This window comes from Rhodnius prolixus, unplaced genomic scaffold, assembly GCF_049639745.1.
Source record: "Rhodnius prolixus isolate KJV_2025 unplaced genomic scaffold, Rpr scaffold_1, whole genome shotgun sequence".
In the NCBI taxonomy this organism is placed as follows: Eukaryota; Metazoa; Arthropoda; class Insecta; order Hemiptera; family Reduviidae; genus Rhodnius; species Rhodnius prolixus.
In genome coordinates, this window is record NW_027411581.1 from 5,095,643 (window position 1) to 5,121,330 (window position 25,688).

At 37.0% G+C, this 25,688-nt stretch overlaps 1 protein-coding gene across 11 annotated transcripts in view; it reads right to left on the minus strand.

Annotated features, from left to right (window-relative positions):
- The window catches only part of LOC141453012 (CLK4-associating serine/arginine rich protein-like), a 185,383-nt gene that overhangs the window by 118,647 nt on the left and 41,048 nt on the right, over window positions 1-25,688 (minus strand). For 10 of the 11 annotated variants that reach the window (XM_074126489.1, XM_074126024.1, XM_074126183.1 and 7 more), the window contains one exon: window positions 499-634. The exons of the other annotated variant lie outside the window; for it this stretch is intronic. The gene's annotated coding sequence lies outside the window, so the exon portion shown is untranslated. The remainder of the gene's footprint in view (window positions 1-498; window positions 635-25,688) is intronic. 11 annotated transcript variants of the gene reach the window in all.

Sequence of the window (25,688 nt, forward strand, 5' to 3'; positions counted from 1 at the left end):
CAGGTATTTAGATGCACCATTTCGCTACGAAGACATAATATTCTCCACCAACATCTATGTACTTAAATCTGTAGCAGAGCTGGCTAAGAAATATGAAGGTATTTAAAAGTTATAGCCGATTAGAATGAATGGAAGAAAATGATTAGAGAAGGATTACGGTGATTTTAATTTCAGTTAAGCTATAAGGATGGCAGGAATATAGAGTACTGATCCATCCATTAGCTGTAGTTTATGTAAATAGTTGTATATAGTAGAGGGATGAATGTGTGAAGCGAGTGTATTTTTAAGTAAGAATGGAGAGTGAGTGATATTCTAGTGATAAGCACCTAGACGATGCTGGCTGAATGGCGGAAGCCTATGCCAAAAAAACGCCCCCAAAAAAACAAACAATTTCTTTGAGGTTGACCTCCAAATGGTTGAACAAAAAACAAACAAAAAATAGGCAGATCCTAATGCTTTTAAGGCTGTATTTAAATAGGTCTGAAATTCAGCCCATACCTTCAAGTGAATCTCTTTGAATGAGCATCTCCTCCAAAGGTCGTCTTTATACAAGCTAGCTGATGATGAAGGAAGTGTTCGGACGTCCGAACTATTCATTTCCGCTCTTACCCGAGGTCTTCATAAATCGTACTTCCTGAATAACAAAAAGTCGTGAGAGTGTTCACTCAAAAATTTTTTTTACAATATTTTTTTTCTTTTATAGGAGGAAATTCGTGTATTGCCAGTAAAGTACTCCAAGCGTAAAATAATATATTTATTTTTGACGCAAAAATATGGCATCACAGTTACGTAAAAGTACGTTACTTATATATTATATTTCTCACATAAGTCTTTTTTTTCTCAACTCTACGTCAAAAATAAAAAAAATAAAAAAATTAATAGGGTATCGTTAAAAAATATTTATCCGAGCGTAAAGATTTCTTCCTTTTATGACGTATATTATTATCTTGCCTATATATTTTAATGGGCGGAAATGACAGAAGAATATGGTGGAAAGGTTGATTTTCTGCAACAAACACACACACACACACAGACACACATTGTAAAAAGGAAGAGCGTTAAGGGTAGACTTATGAAAGAATTACGAGATCTCGGTCATGCTATTAGGGGGAGCTCACTAGAGAACATTGCTCCCTAACAAAAGGGACTTACTATTCCTGTGCTCAACTTTGTTCTACAGGTAGAAGAGATTTGTTCCCGAGGTAAGGATAACTGTTAAGCACCAACTAAGCACCTCTCTTTCGCCAAAAAAAAAATATACTAATAATAATAAAAAGCAACCCTCTAAAAAACCTGTGACAAATTTTTGTGCTTTTCCCTGAATTTGGTAACAATGAGACCTGTTCTAGTATGAACCTCATTATAACAGTATTTTTTTCCCCCTAAAGGCGCAAAAAAAAGAGGAAAAAAAGAATATAAAGTAAACAATTTTTCTAGTTTTACACCCCAAAAAATACTCAACACGTCCTGCCCCCCTCCCTTAATGTTTACACCAGATTCGACCTATTCATTCTACTTTTCTTTTACCTCCCCACCAAAAAATAAAAATAAAAATAGTCCAGTATCCAAATACCCTCATGTGAGTAAAGACTCAAGGGGGTTAAAATAACTGACAGTTCTTCTTTTTTTCCCCGGATTATGCGACAGGGAATTTACCCACAAAAAAAAAAAATCCCACACTAAGCTGTTACACGCAACACTGTGTATCACTTGTAAAGTGCTCTATTCTCACACAAAATATCTATATCGTATTACCACCATTTGGGACAAAAAAAAAAATAATAATAATAAAAAAATCCCTATTATCATCTTCTTTTTTTTCTATACACAATTGGCACCCTGGCTTCGTGATATTGATACGATAATGTACTATTTCATAGTTGACAGTACTGCTTGTAGGTGTCAATCTTTGATTTTTTTTTTTTTTTTTTTTTTTTTTTTTTTTTTTTTTTTTTTTTTTTTTTTTTTTTTTTTTTTTTTTTTTTTTTTTTTTTTTTTTTTTTTACTTAATTGAATCAATGAAGTGCAATGAAGAATAATATACGACTGTCATTTTTACTTGAAAATATTGTTAGGTCCTCCAGAGCTAGTTTCCGCCTCACACTATTTCTAGCAGCAAGAGTAATGTAAGACGGAAACTTAGTTCTCTACAAGAAAATAATTAATCAACCTCTGATAATGGATGTAAATCGGAAAGCGGTTAGCGATACAATAAAGAGGCGTACTGTATGGGATAAAATCAACGATATCCAGCCAGCCCTGCGGATCTGACCACATTTCTTCGAAATTTAGTATTTCTACATAAACAAAAAAATAATTATTATTACGCTTCATATTACGCATACAATAAAGTGATTTATTACAGAGAAGTGTGACGTCACAGCACCCCAAGAATCAATATGTTCTGACAAACAGTTAAACCAAAGTGGTTACCCAGTTCAAATTTAAAGGAAACCCCCCTTCGGTGATTGGCTAAACTATGGTAGAATACTTGAAGAAAAAAGAACTACAGTAAGTTGCACTTCGATGGTCTGATATAGACTCCAAGGAACAATTGTATACAATGCCTATAATTTATTGAAACGTCACTTTAGTGGAGAGCTCAAGTTCTCAAGCTCTAATAAAGGCTGTTTAAAATGATTTTTTTCTTAAATTGAACGCTCAAACAGAAGTTACGGAAGTTACACGTTTGCAGGTAGTATACGAAGTGAAGGGAAATGGTTGAACTGGTCCTAAAAAATAAAAAAATCAACTGCGACGAATAAGACCAGCAATATTTTAATTTGCTTTCGGTTTTCGTAATTTGTAATATCATTTCACAATTTAAAAAACTTGTTTAAACTAATTAAAAATCTATAAAATTGCTATAGAATTAGATAATGGTCGGCATACGATTAAAATGTAATTGTAAAAAAAAAAAAGTAAAGTAATATCTACTTTTTCAGGCTAACTTTACATCCAACTACCAAATTAGGTGTCGTGGACGGAGGCGACTAGCAAACATACTTTACTATAAATTTCTCATATTAAACTATTAAAGGTATAGACTGGGAATATAGCTTAGTACCGCAATACATCTTAGCTTTGCTTGCCTATAACCGCTCGACTATCGTGGCGCCTACGTTAAAACACTAGAAGAAAAAAGTGAAATTTTTCAAGTCTGTAGAAGTTTTTTTAATTTATGAATAAAAAATAGGTTTATTCAGAAAACATTTTAAAAAAGAGATGACAAAGATTAATTGCGATATTGTTAACAGAGAAATCGGAAATGATGTCCAGACACTATAGTTTCCACGAGTGAATAAGTTCATTAAGTGAAGAATATTTTTCACAATTGCTACTCTGCATGAATAGATGATACAAGTTTACATGGTTAGTTAGTTAGACAGGGAATGCAAATAGAATTTTTTAGAAAGAGAGAGAGAGACAGATCTAAGTGTGGCGCACGACGACATGAAGTCTCTGAGCATGTTCAGCTGGTCTCCTAACGCCCTTCCTGCAAACCCACAGCCGAAACCCTTTTTTGGAACACCGCTAATGTCAAGGGTTACTCTTGCTGCTATTGTGTATGGCAGAGGGGGCTTTATGGCAACCTTTCCTACCTGGGACCTTCTGCTTATGTGCGTGTGTGTGTTCCAATGTCTGTACTACACTGGCTTTACTTTTATTATTTTTTTTTCTCCTTCTATACATACATAATCTAGGGGATGCCCTTTTTTTACATTTAGTCCTCGTACCCACTTTGAATATGCGGGGAACTTAATGCCTCCGCGTATGCCATCTGCACGGGTGCTAAACTAAAACCGTGCGTACATATTATATTATCTACATTCGCTTTCTATATATGTATATAACTTTTTACATATCCCTTTTCCTATAGAATGTGTACGTGTGAGTACGGAATGAGGACACCTGATTAGACGATCATCTGCCTAAACAGTAAAGCACCTGGACTTTATCCTGTTTTGGCTGCCTCCCCACTAATAATAAATCTATGCTTCAACTTATGGGGTTATGTAAATATGTGGATAGAAATAATTACTAAATTTTATCGATCAATAATAAAATCGATAATCGACTTCTTTTTTAGGGATTCAATTATTTAAAAAACTGAAACATTAGTCTTTTAAATTTTATCTTAATTTTTAGCAGTTGTAATTAAATAGTAAAACCTTCATAGCTTTTACTGATCAAGGGACTAACCAGCAAAGAGTTGATTATATAACGAACCACTTCGTGCAAGATTAGCAGGCACTAACTAGATGAATTAATGGTTAATATCAGAAATTTATATTTAGTAAAGTATGTTTCTAGTAGCCTGCGTCCACGACACCTAATTGGTGGTTGGATGTAAAGCCCGCCTGTAAAAATAGGCAATTACTTTACTTAATTTTCTTTACTACTTTACCATTAAAGGTAAAGACTAGGAATATAGCCTAGTACCGCAACACATCTTAGCTTTGCGGGTCTAGCCTATAACCGCTCGGCTACCGTGGCGTCTAGCAAACATACTTCGCTATAAATTTCTCATATTAACCATAAAAGGTATAGACCGGAAATATAGCCTAGTACCACAACACATCTTAGCTTTGCGGGTCTAGCCTATAACCGCTCGGCTACCGTGGTGCCCGCAGTTGGAGGTAAAGCACGCCTGAAAAAATAATCATGTTTATTGTCCAGCTGATCGGTTACTGATTTTTATCCATCACCAAAGGTAGGTAATTCAGTTTGGTGCAGAGATTTAGATTTCACTTATGTTACCGACTCGTACAACACTTGCTAGCTCAGTGAGTGTGGTCAGCAAGTGTAGTGCGTGAAGGCAACACAAATGGAAGTCGAAATCTCTACACTTAACTGATAAGTCTAACTCTGATAATGGAATTAAGTCCGAAACCGGCCAGGAATACAATAACCATACGTGTTTTGGCGGATAAATTCAAGGAGAGAAAGTTAAATCTTGAATCCAACTGTACGACACCAAATTTACTGGAGATTCTTCTTTGGAATTGATTAAAAGTAAAAAAGAAAAAGCAGGTTTAAAAGTCCCTCCGTGGAAGAATTCCCTGCTTTGCCATATCCCTCAGGATTCCTGTTTTCCTGAACTTAGTCACCTCCCCCCCCAAAAAAAAATAAATAAATAGGGCATCAAAACCTGATCCTATTTCACCTCCAAAGAAGGAACAGCAATCAGCGTAGAAAGGGATTCGGCCGATTCTTCGCTCAATAGAAGAAGCGCACCCTGTGGGGAAAAAGAAGCAATATTATTCGGGGTGCAATGAAACGTTGACGTACAGAAACCATTCTGAAGCCGTAGCACTTCCAAGTCCTGAAACTGTGGTAACTGGAAGGAGAATAAAAGATGTATTCTTCAAACAATCGAATTAAGTGTACTTCGTTTAAAAGTGGTTTTCGTAAACAATTACCTTCTGGTGTAATTTTCATTAACTTGATTACCATTACTGATGGCATTATGCAAACATTACACAGTAGAAAGAAAAAAAAATGGCGGGGCAAATATACGAAACCATCATCGTTTGATGTACAATGACGTCATGAACTCAAGGGTGTATTTTTTTTTTATTCCTTCGTTTTATTTCTTTCTATGTTCAAACACTAATTAGTGGTTTGTTTGTACTTGAAAAAAAAAATTATTTGAACTTAGAATGAATTAAATAACGATTGGAAGAGTAATCACACACATTAAGTGGTCATGAAAGTTAAGCTTTATTTTAAACTTTGTAAAGACAAAGCAAACCTCAACCAAGTGATAAGAATGTTGTTACGATCATGCCAATTTTAGAAATCTATTTTCATTGGAATTGAAACTTTTAACCCCTGAGTCAGAAAAAATGTTTTTAAGGAAATTTTATGCGTGTATATTGCTAAGATCAAAGTGTATTATCTGTTCTTATCAGCTTAATCTCTGGTTCTATATTTTTTAGGCGCCACGGTAGCCGAGCAGTTAGAGGAGAAGATGTATTGCGGTACTAGGCTATATTCCCAGTCTATACCTTTAATGGTTAATATGAGAAATTTATAGTAAAGTATGTTTGCTAGTCGCCACGATAGCCAAGCGGTTATAGGCTAGACCCGCAATGCTAACATGTATTGCGGTACTAGGCTATATTCCCAGTCTATACCTTTAATGGTTAATATGAGAAATTTTGCAGTAAAGTATGTTTGCTAGTCGCCTCCGTCCACGACACCTAATTTGGTAGCTGGAGGTAAAGCCTGCCTGAAAATATAGGCATTTCTTTACTTTATCGCTCACTGAAAATCTCAAAATCATGGGTAACTTTTCTAAGCTCCGACGATCTTCTTTACACCACGTTATTATTTATTTGAAAACTGTCTTAAGTACCTAGGTCGAAAACTTTGCAAAATATAAATGAAAAATAAGTAATAATTAACTGAAATAGGTAACAATTTTTTCTTCCGCTGAAAATGTGGTTAGCAAATGTGTCAGCAAGTGTATAGTGCGAGTGGGATAGATAATTGAAGTCATAAGCTCTTCACCAAATTGTATAATCTACCTCTGATGATGGGTGTAAGTCCGAAATCGGTCAGGGTTACCAATAACCATGCGCGGATGGATAAAAATCAAGGAGAATCACAGTAAGAGAAAAGTCTCGCGAGGGATCGCTCCAGATATTTCTATTATTTTCTTTTGAAATGTCAGTAGAATATTAGTGGGATGGAGTAGGGAGATTGCTTTTCTATACCCTCCATGTTGTTTCTCGTACTTCTTGGGGAAACTTCATGGATGCAAAAATAACACAGGATGCGAGGGTGGCATTGCACTTGTTGTGGCTAGACCCTTCCGGGGCTTTTTTTTTTGTACAAAGCAAAACATGTATTCTACTGTTAAAACTGTTTTGATTGGATGTTTTTCTTGGTGGAGGGAGTATGTTTAGTTTTCCCTTATTGCTTGCAATAAGTTAGTACGCGTTGTTATGGCGTAAATAGCTGTACAAAAGGTTGGAGAAAAACTTTTGAAAGTATGGATAAAATTTTATTACGTAATAAAGCGGTACTTCCGGTTGAAGGATTTAAATCGCACAGGGGAAACCTCTGGTAGGACCCATTGGAAATATAAAGTTTCATCTTCACTCGATTTTTGGGTTTTTGAACTCTGTTTTCTCTCTCTCTCTCTCTCTCTCTCTCTCTCTCTCTCTCTCTTGAACATCCCTCTCAAGATTTTTTCCAAACTTAACATTTTTACTAAATCTTAGTTACGTACAAAATTAAGGTTCACAATAAATAATTCAAAAAAGACTAGTAGGAACTCCATGAAACTCCTTGAAATAGATGTTCATGAAAATAATTCCAAACAAAGGCGAGAAAAGTCTTTAATTGAGTAGTGCGAAATGTAAACTACGTGTTAATCGATTTTCTTTGAAATCGAAAAGTTGGTAACAAGGTTCGATTCTTTTTCAATTACAATAACTTTTTTTTTATCTTTCCACACATCATCTTAATAATATTTAATAGTACGATAATACTTTTATTCATCTTTCATCTATATTAATATCTAAGCGTTTATAACTCCCTCCAGATATACCATCAAGGACCCATTAAAAATCAGTGTAAAGACCCCGTAGGGTCTTTTTAGTTTGTGGATTAGATTGAGAGAAATCAGCCGTAGTAACTTTTGGGAAAAAATCGCGGTAAAAAGAGCCTTCGAGAAATCAGCATTTTCGGTCAGACCGTATTCACTAAAATCAATTTAATGCTTAACTATACAATTAGTAGAGGCGCCGAGCGGTTAGGAAGGCGTCATGGTAGCCGTGTGGTTAGAGGCGAGACCCGCAAAGCTAAGATGTATTGCGGTACTAGGCTATATTCCCACTCTATACCTTTAATGGTTAATATGAGAAATTTATAGTAAAGTATGTTTGCTAGTCGCCACGGTAGCTGAGAGGTTAGAGGCTAGACCCGCAAAGCTAACATGTATTGCGGTACTAGGCTATATTCCCAGTCTATACCTTTAATGGTTAATATGAGAAAGTAAAGTATGTTTGCTAGTCGCCTCCGTCCACGGCACCTAACTGGTAGTTGGACGTTAAGCCCCGCCTGAAAAAATAGGCTATTACTTTACTTACTATACAATTAGTGGTAGAGCCATACATTACACTAAATTTGTAAGCCTACTACCGCCAAAATCTCCAACTGTGCCCTAAACTGGAGATTCCATGAAATATGTTCTCGATTTATATTCATACAATTCAGACATTATGGAATTGGCACCTTCTCCAGTTATAGAAAGACGCACTTACAGGTGTATACACAACTGTTGAATAAATCCTTCAATTACCTGGACAATATTTCAGTAGAAATACAATATACAAAGGAACAGCAGTAGCAAGATTGCATGATAAGGACAGATAGATTTGGACCAACTCCTACAGTCCAGACAGAGAGGTAGCTACTATGTATCGAACCTCTGTATCGATACTTTGTTATCTCTATCTCCCTTCACTGTTTACATTGTATAACGTTCTGAAAATATTATTCTGTACACAGTTTGATATCCTCTGTATTCAGTTGATACTACCGCCCCCGCGCTACTACATCCCTCTCTCTCTTTTCCCGCCATCGCTAAGGAAAATAAAAACTGTTAAACCTCTCTGTTACAACATTTTCCCGGCTTTTCCTCTTTTTCACTTCAATGTAACCACTTTTTCTTTATTTTTATTTTATTTATTGTATTTTATTTTTTATTATATTTTTTTAGTTTTTCGTTCAAACACTCTTGTTCTCTATTTCGTTTTCGGTTCTGTATACAGTAAAAATGTTATTTTCCCATTTTTTGAACAGTGTTTATCTGGTTTAGTCTCGGATATGTAAATATATGTATGAATAATTTATTTTTTATTGTATCAGGAAAAATTATGTATTTTTTTTAAAAAAAAGTAGTATATTTAATTTATTTTAGAATTTTATTAAACCGGATATTGCGTAATGAATACGCAATTGCGCGAATTGTGGAACTGGCTTATTATCAGGCGGCAAGACAAAGTCTAGCCGGAATATTTTTTTTTTCAAGTAAAATTTCTTTTATTAAATTTTGTACTTATTTTTCAGCATCCATACGCAAGCTGAATTGAATTGTAAGCTCAATAAGTAAACCCAGTTCTATGGTGATAGATGCAAGTCCTGAACCGGGGTCAGAGTTGTTGTAATCGGGCGCCACGGTAGCCGAGCGGTTAGAGGCTAGACCCGCAAAGCTAAGGTGTATTGCGTTACTAGGCTATATTCCCAGTCTATACCTTTAATGGTTAATATGAGAAATTTACAGTAAAGTATGTTTGCTAGTCGCCTCCGTCCACTACACCTAATTGGTAGTTGGATGTCAAGCCCCGCCTGAAACAATAGGCAATTACTTTACTACAGAGTTGCTGTAAACATGCGTTCTACGTCGGATAAGATCAGATATCATCCAGCAATGCAATCCTAACCAAGTATTAAATAAAATTTGAATGTTCACTGATCCTGTAGGATGTGGATTGGTCACTTTTTTTTAGGGATAAAACAATAGGTAGTTTAAATGGATAAGAATGATTGGAGGCTAAGATTTGGGCACAAGGGGACCGTATTACTAATGATGGAGAAATGTCTTCAGTTAATTTGGCGCTGGAGGGCAAGAAAGTATCGGCCGAGTGTGAGTGACAGCCCTGCAACAAGGAGCTGCCCTTAGTTAGTCCAGAAAGAGCAGTGAGTAAGAGCAGAGTATAAAGTTTTGAGGGGGTGGAAGTCCCTGTAGGGTAAGTATGGCATGGGAGCGGCTATAAATCTGTGTCGGCCAGTCAGCCAGAGTGGGCGGCAAGCGGTGGCGGCGGCCATTAGAGAGAGAGAGACCTTCCACCTCCACGAGTGGGAAGCAGTAATGAGAACGGACCCTCCTCCAGGACATCTGCACACAGTGGTGAGGTCACCATTGTCCCTAACTACCGCGTGCACAAGTTTTCCTCCAAGTACACTAAGCAGACTGGAGGGCCAGCACTACTTGGCACTGTTACTCTCCACAAACTTTAAAGGGACTCTGGGGCTCTCGCTAACTCAGACTACTCTATTCCCACTTTACTATCCTGCACTTCAATACTCTTCACAAATCTCCTGGCCAAGGGCCGTCCCTACTTCTCCCACTAAGGTCAAAACCAGTCTCTCACTAAATCTCTCTCAGTGCCCAACCTTCTCTCATTCCATCCCTTACTCTAGCCGCCCTCCCTCTCTATTAGTAACCCCCCAAGAAGGGGGGACTTCATAACAGAACTTTACATTGACAACCTAGAACTTAACATTTACAATTGATTGAGAAAAGAGAGTTGATTGTATACGGAAAGCTTTCTCCCTGTTATTAAGAATTTAATTAACTGAAATATTCCTGGATTCTACAATAATGACAGGAGTTGATGTACAGATACGATTACTTCCGGAAACACTTCGGAAAATTATTAAGCAAGTTATTAAATTTTAGAGCATTTATTTTTTTTAAATTCTGGCGTACGAGTACTTTACCTCCAACTACCAAATTAGGTGTTGTGGACGGAGGCGACTAGCAAACATACTTTACTATAAATTTCTCATATTAACCATTAAAGGTATATAGACTGGGAATATAGCCTAGTACCGCAATCGTACATCTTAGCATTGCTGGTCTAGCCTCTAACCGCTCGGTTACTTGGCTATTGTGGCGCCTCATTTTAGAGCATTTAATTCACTCTTTAGGGCTCAATTTTCTTTCTTTGTAAAAATTTAGATCTCGAACTTCAATTTGAAAATTTTTCCCGGAAAAAGCACTTTTAAAAGAAGAGTTAGAGTAGACCAGTTTCTAAAGTGCTATATCAGTGTTTATTCTCTTTTGGATGAAGTAGTTAGAAGGAAAAAATACATACTACCATCTTCCAGAACATGAGGAATAAGCTAGCTGGTGAAATGAGGCAATAAGAAGGAAGAGTGTTTTTCCTCACCACTTGACTTTGTCGGCGGCTGTTAGAAACGGAGGTAAAAGATTTCCCTAATACTAGGAAAATTGACCCGAATAAAGAACAAAATTTACATTCTCCATTATGGAACAGCAGTATGGAGGTCATCAGGAAAAGCTAGAGCGAATCAGTTTAAGTGAGAGAAATGGTTATGCAGGAAGGAAATGGCTATCTGCAGGAAAACAGCGCAACTTCCAGCTGACAGTAACTACGCTCACATTCAACGAGAGAGAGAGAGTAAGAGAGAGAGAGATCAGATTGGTGACGCACAAACCTGCACAGTCTATCGCTCTCTTACACCTACGAATATACAGTAACCTGAACAGACAGACCTACTGTCAATTAGAGAGGAAATCAATGAGAAATCTAAGTTACTTGCAGGAATTAATCACTGAAACAAATCATAGATTCCTCATCCTCCACAGTATCCTTTATCAGTAATCAATCAATTGATCAATTAAAATAAATTTATCACTCATTCATTGGCTAAAGTTTATGTAATTAAATTGTTTTATTTTTATTTAAATTTATTTACAGTAATATTTCAAAATTGAAATCTGATACGCTTTTTAAAGTCATTCCAGGCGCCACGGTAGCCGAGCGGTTAGATGCTAGACCCGCAAAGCTAAGTTGTATTGCGGTACTAGGCTATATTCCCAGTCTATACCTTTAATGGTTAATATGAGAAATTTACAAGTAAAGTATGTTTGCTAGTCAGCTCCGTCCACGACACTTAATTTGGTAGTTGAAAGTAAAGCCCGCCTGAAAAAATAGGCATTACTTTACTTTACTTTTTACTCTCTTTTTTTAAGGCATTCCCTACGAAAACACAAAGACATAGCTGAGCAAACCTCACCAAAAAAGATTATGAATATAACGAGCATGTAGTCTGTTCTCTACTCTATTAAAGGGTTCTATTTAAGATTTTATTTATGTTCGCATTATTTATTTAACTATTAGTATAATATATTCATCAATATTTTATTTAATAATTATTTCCCAGCACAAGTGAACTAAGTATAATTCCGTGTTTTGTGCTTAAAGTCGTGCTGCCCGCTTATAAATTACGACTCCAACTTTACAGTTCTAAAATATTGCACATGCACTAAAATAAGTTCTAAAGTACAAAAGCATTAAACAAGGACTAGGCTTCATTGATTTTTTTTGTATTTATTTTTTTTACAAAAAACGTTTTACGATTTATTATGCAATAACACACAAGCGTACCATGTAACCTGCCCCACTCAGTCAGCAAAGTGTAGTGCCGGGCATCGACAAAAGAAAAATCTAAATCCCTACCCTTAACTCGATGGAATTGACCACAAATCTGTAAATAAATCTCCTACACGCATATTCAGGGCCAGTTACACGAACAAGTGGAATTTTTTGTTTATCCACCTTTCCCCTCGCCACCCCCAGGGAAGAGGAAACGAATCCTGTCATTCTGCATGTACCATTAATCGTTTAATCATGGAATCCCATAAAAAGTGATAGGCAATCCATCATCTTCAAGTCAAACACAAGACATCTGTACTCCGCCAGACTGTGGGGGAAACCAAGAGAGAGAGGATTAAATCACAATTTGGTCATGTTTACCTCCCCTCCCACACCCACCACAGGATTCTTATTGATTATTCTCTAAGTTAATCTTCAAAGATATCTCTCTCATTCTCTCTCTCTCTCTCTCTCAATCCCCTCTCTTTATGTCCAAAGAAAAAGAAATTTCCCAGAAAAATTTGACCCTCATGAGTCTGAAAGAGTCTGGTCTGACCTCTGTCAAGATTTTTTTCTTTAGTCAGCAATACCTGACGTCTTAGTTATTATTATTTTCGAACTATGAATTTTAAAACGATATAATTCTCACTAAGAATATACACATTTTAAATCTGCACACTTTACAAAAATGATATTTTTATGATATTTCATAAACAACCTAAATTCGTGCTCAAAATGTCCTTAATAACAACAACAACAACAACAATAATAATAATAATATAAGGGAAGGGATTAGCTACGAGGTTAGCATACTGGACTCCCACGCGGAGGTCCCGGGTTCGAATCCAGCAGCTGACCCTTAGATTTTCTCTTCCTAGGAGCTTCTTACAGCTCACTGTCCGGTGATGGGCAGTGTTGTCTGTAACGAGAGAACACTGTCCGGAGGTCGGCAGTGCACTGAAAAAAGCTCCGGGCGCCAATAACCTTAGATGTTGACACGCCTTAAATCATAAAAAAATAATAATAATAATAATAATAATAAGAACAATAATAACAATAATAAGAATAAGAATAATAATAAGAAGAAGAAGAATAATAAGAATAAGAATAAGAATAGGAATAAGAATAAGTATAGGAATAATAATAATAAGAAGAAGAAGAAGAAGAATAAGAAAGAAGTTTTAAGATTTCATTCCCCACAATTATCGTCTAAGCAAAAAGCACACTTGGTAGAGCTATTCAAAAAAATTAGTAAGATCAGTGATATCTGCAATATCAATAATTCTATTTGACTTTGAGGTAGAATTCAAATCAACAGGCGGCCTACTAAACCATAATTAATAGTAGTAACACTCACACGACTGCAGATATGTGGACAGGCGGATCTACGGACAGACAAACTAATAGTAATAGTATGACTTTACTTGGTAAAGAGAGATGGTAGAATTAAATATTTGCCAGAGATTCTCTCCCTGGTTTGATAATTGAGTTAGGGACGTTGATTTGTGGGCCCGCCAGGCATGACTTCCTTGTTTACCTACCTCTGCCCACCCTCAAAGACCACCCACGTACTTCTGTCAACATCATCGCTGTCATCATCCTCTTGTTCTCTCTTCTCACTCACTCGATCTTGAAGCTCTGATCGTCTTATTCTTAGTGAGCTACACCCCTCAATAGGAGCAATAGTACAAATCCGACCCAACTGCTTGGACAAACCTTAAACGTTCACCAAACTCTAGAAAAGATACACGTCATATTCCTTCTCTCTACAAGACATCCGGTTTTACATTAGATCTATTGGAAAACAGTATTACATTTGTAGGGGCTAAATACTTTTACAACGACTTGAAAAAATATTCAGCAAGAAATATTGATGAAAACTGATGGAATCACGTTTTTAGGATGGAGAAAATACTGTAAAAACAAAGCACTGCCTATATACTGTTAATTGTAAACTATTTTTTCTAGATCTACAACTGCAAGTAAAGTAAAGTAATAGCCTATTTTTATAGGCCAGCTTTACGTCCAACTACTAAATTAGATGTCGTGGACGGAGGCGACTAGCAAACATACTTTACTGTTAATTTCTCATATTAACTATTAAAGGTATAGACTGGGGGAATATAGCCTAGTACCGCAATACATCTTAGCTTTGCGGGTCTAGCCTCTAACCGCTCGGCTACCTTGGCGACTAGCAAACATAATTTACTGCAAAATTTCTCATATTAACCAATAAAGGTATAGACTTGGGATATAGCGTAGTACCGCAATTCATCTTAGCTTTGCGGATCTAGCCTCTAACCGCTCGGTAACCGTGGCGCCTAATCTGCAACTGTTATCAGTAACTTTTTCTGAAGGAACTTCTAAGCTAAAAAAATGTGAGAAAAACTAAATGAGTTTTTAGCGATTATTTAGAAAATGGGAGCTTCAACAATAAAGTAACAAGAAAAGTTAAAAATCGCAAGTTTTTTGTAAGTCTTGTGAGTGATCGCACTAGATTTTTTTGGTCCACTTGTGGATGAAATTTTGATGGCTTGTCTTGTGAAGCCTCGCCGGGAAATTGTGGAAGTTAAAAGGAAGAGAAGAAAATCTTTTTTCCTTTTTTAAAAAAAAAAAGGAAAACGAGAGGTAATATTGGTGGCCAATATATCGATATTTTGTTGGCAGATTAGGTATGGTCCCTGAAGCTTCGTTCTGTTGTTACATACTCCATCATATGTAAAATACCCCAGCTTGGGGAGTTTGACTGGTCCGGACCGTGTTGGTTTAGTGTATATATGAGTAGGGTGAGGCCGGTAAAAGGGGAGAGAGGCGGTAAAGAGAAGCGAAAGGGTCCCTGGTGGCTGCCGGTACTAAGCACTACTGCTTCTAGCAGTTCGTTGGAGGTGGGTAGCCTAAGATGGATGACCACGCCAATGCCAGTAGCCGCCTCCCGCTCCCCACCCCTGAGGATGTTTACTCCATCGTCCGGGTTGCACTCTATCCACGCCTGGCCTCATAAATCATAAATTAGGGAATTTATGGGGCAAATCGTTTGGTAAAAAGGTCCCTGGCCTTGTCACCCTTTCTTTTTTTTTCTGGATGGCTTTTCTGATGGCCTGCACTGTGCCGAGAGCGTTTTTTTTTTTTTTTTGTGACGCTGAAGTCGTTTAGTACGACCAGGCGCGCTGGAGGAAAAATTGTTATTGGTAATGGGGGGTGACCATCTCTAAAGAGAAAATGAAAAGGGCGGCCATGTTTTTCTCTTTCTCTTTTAACTCAACAGGAAATATTCAAATAATCGATATTAAGATTTGCAATTCGGTCAAAATTTTTGACATTGAGTTTTCAAATGTTTATTTGTAAATAAGTCTGTTTTGAACCCTCCAACAACATTTTCTTACTGCATTTCTTCGATTTTTGTTAAACACCCTCAAAATGCTCAAAATAAATTATTATTCCACAAAAAAAAAATTACCTGAAGCCAACGTTTTGAGGAAATCACATCAGATTTATACTTTCTTGAAGCCCGAAGACTTCAGTGTGGTGCACCAATCTCTAGCACTATTATGCCCTTAGAAAAATGGAAACTGCAGCCATGTTCCCCCACCCCAACTCCTTGCCTAGTAACCACGCACTTTTCCCTGCGCAAACATGAGGCAACATCAAAGCAAGAGCTTGGTACTTTGAGCTTTAAAAAACCTCTTCTGCATTAACCTCTACACCACGTCCGGCCACCAATCTGGGAGCTAGTCGTATGTTTGTTATTTGCAGCCAGTGGTACTCTGCTTAATAAAATGCTTTTAATTTCTCTCTCTCTCTCTCTCTCTAATTTTAGTTTATTAAATTTATGTATATACTTTTTGTTGTCCTTAAGGGACTAATGTCCCAGGACATTAATAAACGTATTTCTTTCTTTCTTTCTTTCTTTCTCTTTGTCTTTCTGTCCTTCAAACTAGAAGAACACAGCCCTTAGGACCCTTAGGTTAGGGCAGCACCTCGTCTAAGTCAACCACTCATAAATCTACCAAAGGACCTAAACCAAAACTTTTTTTATTATTTTTATTAAAAGATTAATATGCGTGAATTCCCTTTTCCCTTTTTCCCAAAGGGCTACCCCCTCCCAATCTACCTATTTCAAAAAATAAAAAAAATAGATTACGAAGTAATTACAAACTCAAGGCAAACTAATTTAATTATTTATATGGCAAAGTTAAGAGTTTGGATAGGAAACTAAAGTGAGCCACTCAAAAAGGGCAATTTACTTCCGCTTACTTCACGTACGTACTCCACAGGTTCGGGAGCTTCCACCGGAACTATCCCTTTTGAGCTTTCATGAGAAAATCTATCAAGTGGAAATACTGAATATATTTTTAAATATTTTTGGTTTTTCTAAATCAAACGGTTCTAAAGATTTTTTTCTTAAACTTGGTGTACTCACTGATTATCTCTAAATGTTTTGCTCGGAAAATCTTTCTTAAGCGATCTTGAGAGATTAGAAGAGCTGTTGACGTGGACTTTTCTTTAAAAGGAAACAATCTAGTAAAGTCGACTTCCAATTAGTTTTTTTTTTTTTTAATTTTAGGCGCGTCAACATCTAAGATCACTGCCGGCCTTCTGGAGGACAATGTTACAGATAACCGGATAGTGGAGCTGTAAAGAGTTTCTAGGAAAGGGAAAAAAAAATCTAAGGCCCAGCAATTATATTCAAAGGTAACTGGGACAAACTCGTGGTCCATTTCATTGAGCTGCAAATCTCTAAATTATTCTCCAGCCCCACACTGAATTCTTATCTCTGGCCTCCACGTTAAGATCTCCTGAACTAGAGTTTAGTAAAAAGTAAAGTAATGGCTATTTTTTCAGGCAGACTTTACATCCAACTACCAAATTAGGTATCGTGGACGGAGGCGACTAGCAAACATACTTTACTTGTAAATTTCTCACATTAACCATTAAAGGTATAGGCTGGGGATATAGCCTAGTACCGCAATACATCTTAGCTTTGCGGGTCTAGCCTCTAACCGCTCGGCTATTGTGGCGCCAACTAGAGTTTAGTAAGTAGGCTTCTTTCAGTGTTTCATGGTTCCTATTGCAACTATCTACATGCTATAGTATGAATTGGTTTCCAGTCTGGTTGGCCTTCAAGTCTAAGTACTATTGTAGAATAAACCAAAAGAATCTAAATTAGAAATCAAAACCGAAATGTTATTAATTTAAATTTCAGATTTTCCAGCAATCAAAATCACATTTCAGGACAATAACAGTACACCAACAACAACAATAACAACAAACCTCCCAATATCATATTACAAATCCCTGAACTAGGAAGCAAACAAATCGCTCTTAAATCAAATAAAACTGAACCCACTTCCTCTTTTATCTGATGACGCCACGCCACAATGTATTGTCCCAGATCGGCCACAAAGAATAGAAAAAAATTATTTCAAAAAAAAGAAAAGTCAATAAAAAGTTACTTCAACAATAGGGCCAATAATAGGCAGAATATTGTTCTATTTACAAAGAGGTATGTTATAGTTTATATAAGAATTGAATGCGAACACGTTCGTAGGCGTACATAAGTGTGCATGTGTCTGTGTGTGTGTGTAGCAAATATGACGTAGGTGTGGCTGTCTGGTGGATATGTTGGTAAACAGGGGTGACAAAACCTGGTGGAAGGAAGCAGAGGGTGGCCAACATAACAAAACAAAACAAAAAAAATTTTATACCTTCCGTAAGGGTTACACATAAAAGTTCTTCTACTCACGCACAAACGTCATGTTCACTTTTTATGGTAACAATTCCAGTCGTTCTAACACATCCGGAATAGTAACTTTATTTTTTGGGGGGGTGTACATAGTTTTTCCGCAATAGATCTGGCTCCCCTCCCACATTTAAAAAAAAAAAAAAAAAAAAATTGGTCATATGACACACATTGATACCCACGTTTTCGTTTATATTGATTTATGTTTGTGGTTAGCGATAAAAAGGACACAAAAAGGGGAACAGTTGGCGGCACTCATGAACTTGACACAATGCCCGCAGGAATTGTGAGGCGGATATTGTAGAAAAGTGTGAAAAGAAGATGCGGCTAAACTCTTTCGTTTTGTTCATTCCACAGGACAGGAGAGTAGATCATATGGTCAGAATCTGGGTTCAAACAGTGTGTAAGCCACGGGTGCTCTATGGGTGCACCCTTTTTCAAAGCAGAGGAAAAAAAACCCTTTCAAAAAGGAATTATGCCTAATCATGTTCATATTTCCAAACATATGAGTGTAATTCGTTTTCTCATAACAATCACTCATTACTAAGCTTAGCCCAACATATGGTGTGATTTGAACATTAACAACGTGAAAAAAAACAAACCAAATTTGGTGTGCAAACTCACAAGATTTCCTCTCAAGGTTCGAACCCATTAATATTGTTCAAACCCGGAATATCAGACTCGTATTACTCTCTTACCAACATTATAGTTAGTAAACTGTACATTACACTGAAATCTAACCTTACAGAGAAGCCTTACCCATAACCAATACAAAGTTTACAGAATAGCCAAGCAGCTATTATCAAAAATTGAACTACCAATTGAGTAACGAGTTACTACCGGTTGAGGAATTGCCTTCAAACTCGATTTCAATAATACTCCTTAACAGCACACAAAAGCTAGGACCATAACTTATAATATAAGGAAATATGACGCTGTGGAAATCTTACCACTTTATCCCTCAGAAATATCTTTAACAGAATATCCTGGAAAAACGTTCCAAATATAAGATGTAGGTTTGTAAGTTATTCTCACTGTATGTGTAGTTTAAACGAACTAATACTCGTAGATTTCGCTTTTTGAGAAAAACTGAACTTAGCAAAGTTTAGCACTTAAGCAAAACATTAAATTTCAAATTTTTTAGGTTCTTTTTTTTTGCTTTTGGTTAATAAACCAAATATATTGATACCGTTTTAGGCGCCACGATAGCCGAGCGGTTATAGGCTAGACCTGCAAAGCTAAGGTGTATTGCGGTACTAGGCTATATTCCCAGTCTATACCTTTAATGGTTAATATGAGAAATTTATAGTAAAGTATGTTTGTTAGTCGCCTCCGTCCACGACACCTAATTTGGTAGTTGGATGTAAAGCCAGCCTGAAAAAATAGGCATTACTTTTTAATTATTGATAACGTTTTTTTATCTTTATATGTTTTAATACAAGACGCGACATTGGTTCACGCAACCCGTTTTGGAACCTTTTTCGTTCACTTTATTTACCAACAAATCTATATTAAATGAATGGCTAAAGTTGGTTCTAGCATTAGACAATCTACGGACAGCCTGCTTGATTCGAATTATTATTTTTTTTTTTTTTTTTTTTTTTGGCGCATCAACAGCTGAGGTTATTAGCGCCCGGAGCTTTTTCCAGTGCACTGCCGGCCTCCGGACAGTGTTCTCTCGTTACAGACAACACTGTCCATCACCGGACAGTGAGCTGTAAGAAGCTCCTAGGAAGAGAAAATCTAAGGGTCAGCTGCTGGATTCGAACCCGGGACCTCCGCGTGGGAGTCCAGTATGGTAGAGGATGAGGAATGCCTTTACTGCCCCGGCAGTAAAGACGATGCTTCCCACACGTTTTTCTCCTGCGGTCGGTGGGAGCGGCTCAGAGGTCACTTCGAGGCAGTGATTGGGCAACAGACTCCAGACACTATAGTCGAAACTATGCTGGCCAGTGAGGCCAACTGGCAGACTGCAGCTAGGTACGCCAGGGACCTTCTTCAGCAGAAGAAGCAGGACCTGGACGACTGCCAAGTAGGGTAACACCGAGGGAAATACTCCAATGAGTAAAGACAGAGGCCTAGCTCTGAAGTAATGCTGGTCGCCAGTGAATCCAGGCTAGGCCTAGCAGCGGGGGGGTGTTTTAGCCGGTAGTCTATTTTGGGAGTCCGGCACAGCAGGGCCTCTGCGTGCGTAAACGCATTTCACCCCTCAAAAAAAAAAAAAAAAAAAAAAAAAAAAAAAAAAAAAAAAAAAAATTATTATTATTATTATTATTATTATTATTATTATTATTATTATTATTATTATTATTATTATTATTATTATTATTATTATTTGATGGTTTTGTATTAATGGTGGTTAACAGCTTCAGTTATATGTTTGCACTTTCCTTGTAACATTTTTTTTTTATTTCTTCTTTTTGAACGTAGCCCTATTAACGGGCTACAATAAGCAATACCCTGTAGGGGGTACCCTTTTTTGTAAGAATTAATATTTCTATAATCAATAATTGGTTTGAAGAGAGCAGGTAGGTTGAGGAGTATTGGTTCTTGAATTGTCTGTTTGTAGTTCTGACTACTGGGCGACAATCATCAATGCAGCACCACTTCCTGTAACCAGGCTAGGGTACCCACATAAGGCACATCTCTCTGGGGGTAACAGAGGCTTTAGCTACCCCCTCAGGGGTTTTAGCACCACCACCTTTTGCATGTGTCTCTCAATAAAAGACCCTCATTTTAATTTTTTTTTTTCTTTAGTCAACCCTTTTTTTTGACGTAGATTGGGGACAGTGATTGTGTGCAAAGAGATGCAAACAAGGGCCTTAAAAAAAATAAAAATAAATATATATAAAAAAAAATATTAATACATTAGGGGTGCCCTTAGAACAGCCTTATTCGCCCCCTTTAAATAATTTTTTTTTTTTTTCAAACATATTCCATAGAGGTTAACTCCGATGCGACCGGTCTGCAGAATTCTCTGTGCTACTTTTGTACTATCTGTACTATAAACTGTTTCTATTATTGAAGATCACGTTCCTTGCTACGTAAATAACCGACAATCGCTCAAAGTGATGTCCTACAATAAGAAGAGAAAGAGAGGAGAGTATAACCCTTTCAATCACTTCCTGTTAACAGCTGTCCCATATTGAAAAGGAACCACCTTTTTGCTTTATATTCAAATTGTGTACTAATAAAAATAATTATAGCAAGCATCCGGTAACTTAACTGCAGAGTAAAAGAAGATATTACGATGGTAAAGATTTTAGTTTTTTAAATTTACACCAGAAATAATCGTTTTTAATCGATTATTATTTTTATTTTTTCCAATTTTGTCTACAAGTAAAGTAATTGTCGTAGACGGAGGCGACTAGCAAACATACTTTACTATAAATTTCTCATAGAAACCATTAAAGGTATAGACTGGGAATATAGCCTGGTACCGTAATACATCTTAGCTTTGCGGGTCTAGCCTCTAACCGTTCGGCTACCGTGGCGCCTGTTTTAATCAGTTATTAAAAAGAGTCAGTCCTACTAGACATTCGAGACATTTATCTACAAGTAAAAATCGCTAAAATTTCCAAATTTTTTGTTTAGTTTACGTGCCAACGTCACAAGATTTGAGACAAATCTGTCTCAACTACTTAAGTGGAAATTAATGTATCATGTTATTAACTAATCTTATAGAATTTAAAAAATATTTTTAAGTTGTTGGTTGGATGATGAAATGTAACTACGTGGTTTTACCTGTGAGAAGGTTAGGTGATTACAGCGTTTCGATTTGCGGCGGAAATGTAAACGTTTTTAAAGTCATTACTCACTGTTCAAAGTAGATATGGTAAGCTGTAGAAGTTGGCATGCGTGCGTCTATCCTGATAGTTCCAACTCCGTCTAGCCGAGCTCTTTCTAACTAGCTCCAGTAGTGGAAGAATAATATCGGTGTTTTTTTAAGGATGTTTTGTAGTGGTAAAAGAAGCCCCTGGATCGCACTAGTACAACTGGAAAGGCATCCCAGTGCGGGGTCTCTGGAAGACTTATATACAGCGAGGACGATCGTTGCAAAGTATTTTTGCCCACAATAAATCAGTCTTATCAAACATCTCTTACACTAACAACACTAGACTTGCAAACTCTAGCAGAAGTCCAGAGGCTGTGCCTCGGGGATGCTTTTACCACTACCAGAGATAGAACCTACTATTTGGAATCTGCACCAGTTTCTCTTGCCCATCCACCTCCTGGGCAATTCTACAGACCCTACTCCTGGTGGGGGTCTATCAGGAGTTCTACACACAGCCTCATAGCTCGCAGACCTGTGCTCACAATAAAGCTAGCTTCGATTGCTCCGTAATAGTGTTACTGTTGCAACACCATTAACTTTTACTTTCATTCCCCTCCACTTCTTCTCTCTTTCTTGTAAAATAACTGCCATCTCTGGTAAGGTTTTCGAAAGTGAGAACTCTTCCGGGAAAAAAAACAGTTATCTCTGGAGTTTGACAAATTTTCTACGAATCAATTAGAAAATTTAATAGCATGAAAAAAAAAATTTGGTGTACAATCAATTCAGATAGGGACTACAGAGTCGGCAAATATAGTGCGAGACGGTAACATAAGTGAAGTCAAAATCTTTACCTCTGATGATGGATGGAAGTTCGAAACCAGTCAGAGATACCAGAAAAGAACGGAAAAAATCAACGATATTATCCAGCACTGCGTTCTTGACCACATTTTTTTTAAAGCGAAATAACTGTTAATTAAAAATGTCCGGGAGTACAGCTGTATAAGGGTTGATTGCACGAAAAAGCATAACGTTAAAAAACACCTAACTTTGACAATTTTTTTCTCTTTTTCTACAAAAGATAAAATTCCCAAATTCTCTTTAAAATATAGGGCAAATCTACCTTTATAAGTGTAGTTTTTCTTAACAGCACAGATTAATTAGTTTTCGAGGAAAACGATTCCAAAAATGGGCAAAAACAACAGTTTCAAAAATGGTTCTTGTTCTTGTTGTTATTGTTGTTGTTGTTCTTCCTCCTCCTGCTGTTGTTGTTACTTTTTTTTCTAATCTACGTAGCGCCTTAACGCGCGAACCGATTTTCATGAATAAGGTATCATTCGATTCGAAATTTCTAATAATAAGCCCTAATTTTACTAAGAAGAAAAAAGAAAATATATGTCTGAAATTGGCAAGAATTTTCTTCCCTCTGGAACGATAACTATCATTTCAATTATTTTTTAATAATTTTTTATTTTTTTTAGAGTATTTTTGAGGTATACGAATAGCTACCTCTTCTTTAACATGTTAAAAATAAAGTAAAGTAATTGTCTATTTTTTCAGGCGTACTTTACGTCCAACTACCAAATTAGGTGTCGTGGATGGAGGCTAGCAAACATACTTTACTATAAATTTCTCATATTAACCATTAAAGGTATAGACTGGAAATATAGCCTAGTACTGCAATACATCTTAGCTTTGCGGGTCTAGTCTATAACCGCCTAACATACTTTACTATAAATTTATTTTATTAACCAATAAATAAAATCGAACCCACTAACCAACAATACGAGTGGCCTTCTTTAACAAGTTATTTCAGAGTTGTACGGTTTTACAAACTTTAATGTTGCTAAGAAGTAAGTAAAGGCCAAAAAGTTCTATGAGAGTTCTATAAGAGAGAGTCGTGTGAGTATGTTCGTTCAAAGTAATCATAGAACCTATTTATCGTAGTAAGGTTCTACCATTTACTCTAGGAATAAAACGGGATTTTTTTTACCCGGTTAATCTAAGGGACAATACTAGTCGCAAGGGTTTCTGGTCTTTTATATAATAAAGGAAGCATTTAACCATTATATGCCACCTGTATTTATGAGGGTAGACTGGCGCGCAAGAAGAAGTAGAAGAAGTGAAGACAAAACGGGAAATAAGACAACGGTAAGATCGTGGAAATTTTAGAAGGGGTTTGTGTGTGTGTTTGTGTTAGTGTCAAGTCTTCAAGAAGAACATTGCGTATGTGTGCGAGCGTATAAGTGCTTATAAGAATACAGGTGGCAGTCTCACAAACACTAATACACGGAAATTGGAAGTAGGAAACAAAACAAAACAAGACAAAATAAAAAGAACGGGTTGTGTAAAAAGCCGTGAAAAAGGGGCTGTTCGTATATATGTCTGTACAAAGTGGTCTTTGGTATTGCAGACACACCGGAAGAAGACAATACCTTTCTATCATATATACGCACACATTCACACAGGCATACTAGACATACTTTACGTTCACATAAATGCAATACTCCCCTTTGGGGAGCCCTGTATGTAACCTAAAACCCTTTTCTCTTCCCCCTTTTGGTCGCTGGCACCTAGAGTGGCGTGCTATATAGGGGTGCTCCAAAGAGAGAGCGAATGCGAGACACTAACTAGGACCTTGTCTCGGGAGCGACTAAAAAAAAAAAATATTAGACGAGGAATTCCCTTATTCGTGCGGGTCACACGGTGTAGATGAAAGGGTTAACTGGCAAGGTGGGGGGGGGATTGGCGGGTTAATAGATAAAACAAAGTTACTTCCCTCTCATTCTACCTTCCCCGTTATTTAAAGCATCATGGTTCCGGCGCTTAGTCTGGAAAAAGAGTTTATCCCCCCCACCTATCAAACCAACCAACCCCGCCCCTGATAATCTGTCGGGGAAATGATAATGATAATAACCCCTTCCCTCTAGGTTTTTTCTCTCACCTAACGACATTTCTAGGGCACTTCACACTTGACTGTAGGATGTGTGGATACGAGCACACACAGTGCTTGAAGTGAATTAGTCGCGATAATAGATCTCTTTCTCTTTTGAATCTTTTTCTGTTGATCCTTATCGTAGATTCGAAACTACTTTTTCATTGATTACCGTGATAGACTTGTTCAAATTCGGTATTCACCTTAGGACCCTTCAATGAGGACTTTCCAGTAGCAAAGTTTGTACAAAGGTAATAATACATTTTTATATTTAATTTTACTGCCTTAAATCAATAGAATCGTAAGGAGGGGAACCGCATAATTAAACAGGTGGGTAAAATAAACGAAGGAGGGCTTTACATCCAACTACCAAATTAGGTGTCGTGGACGGAGGCGACTAGCAAACATACTTTACTATAAATTTCTCATATTAACCAATTAAGGTATAGACTGGGAATATATTGTCTAGTACCGCAACACATCTTAGCTTTGCGGGTCTAGGCTCTAACCGCTCGGCTACCGTGGCGACTAGCAAACATACTTTACTATAAATTTCTCATATTAACAATTAAAGGTGTAGCCTGGGAGAATATAGCTTAGTACCACAATAAATCTTAGCATTGCGGGTCTAGCCTCTAACCGCTCGGCTACCGTGGCGCCTACTATTCTCAACCTTCCACCAATTAATTTTGTATCGAACTACAAATATTTGTGTTATAAGCGAGTATATCTTCCTTCTTTCTAAAATTTAGCAGTTTTTAATTTCTCTTTTTCTATGATTTTCCGAATTTTCTTAAGCACATACCACAAACATACAAAGAGTAAGAACTACTTTTTCCGTGCACAGGCGACTTCACAAGATATATTTTTACAAGAAAACTTAAAATAGAAAATTTACTCCTTTTTCCGAAAAATAATTTTTCAAAATTCCAATTTCGTTGTGCCCGGAGTCCGATTTTGGGGTTCCCCAAAATGCCTTAAGAGTGCGGCCATTAAATTATGGGTACAGAGAAGGTCTAAGGAGTGGTGGAGTGAGGCCAC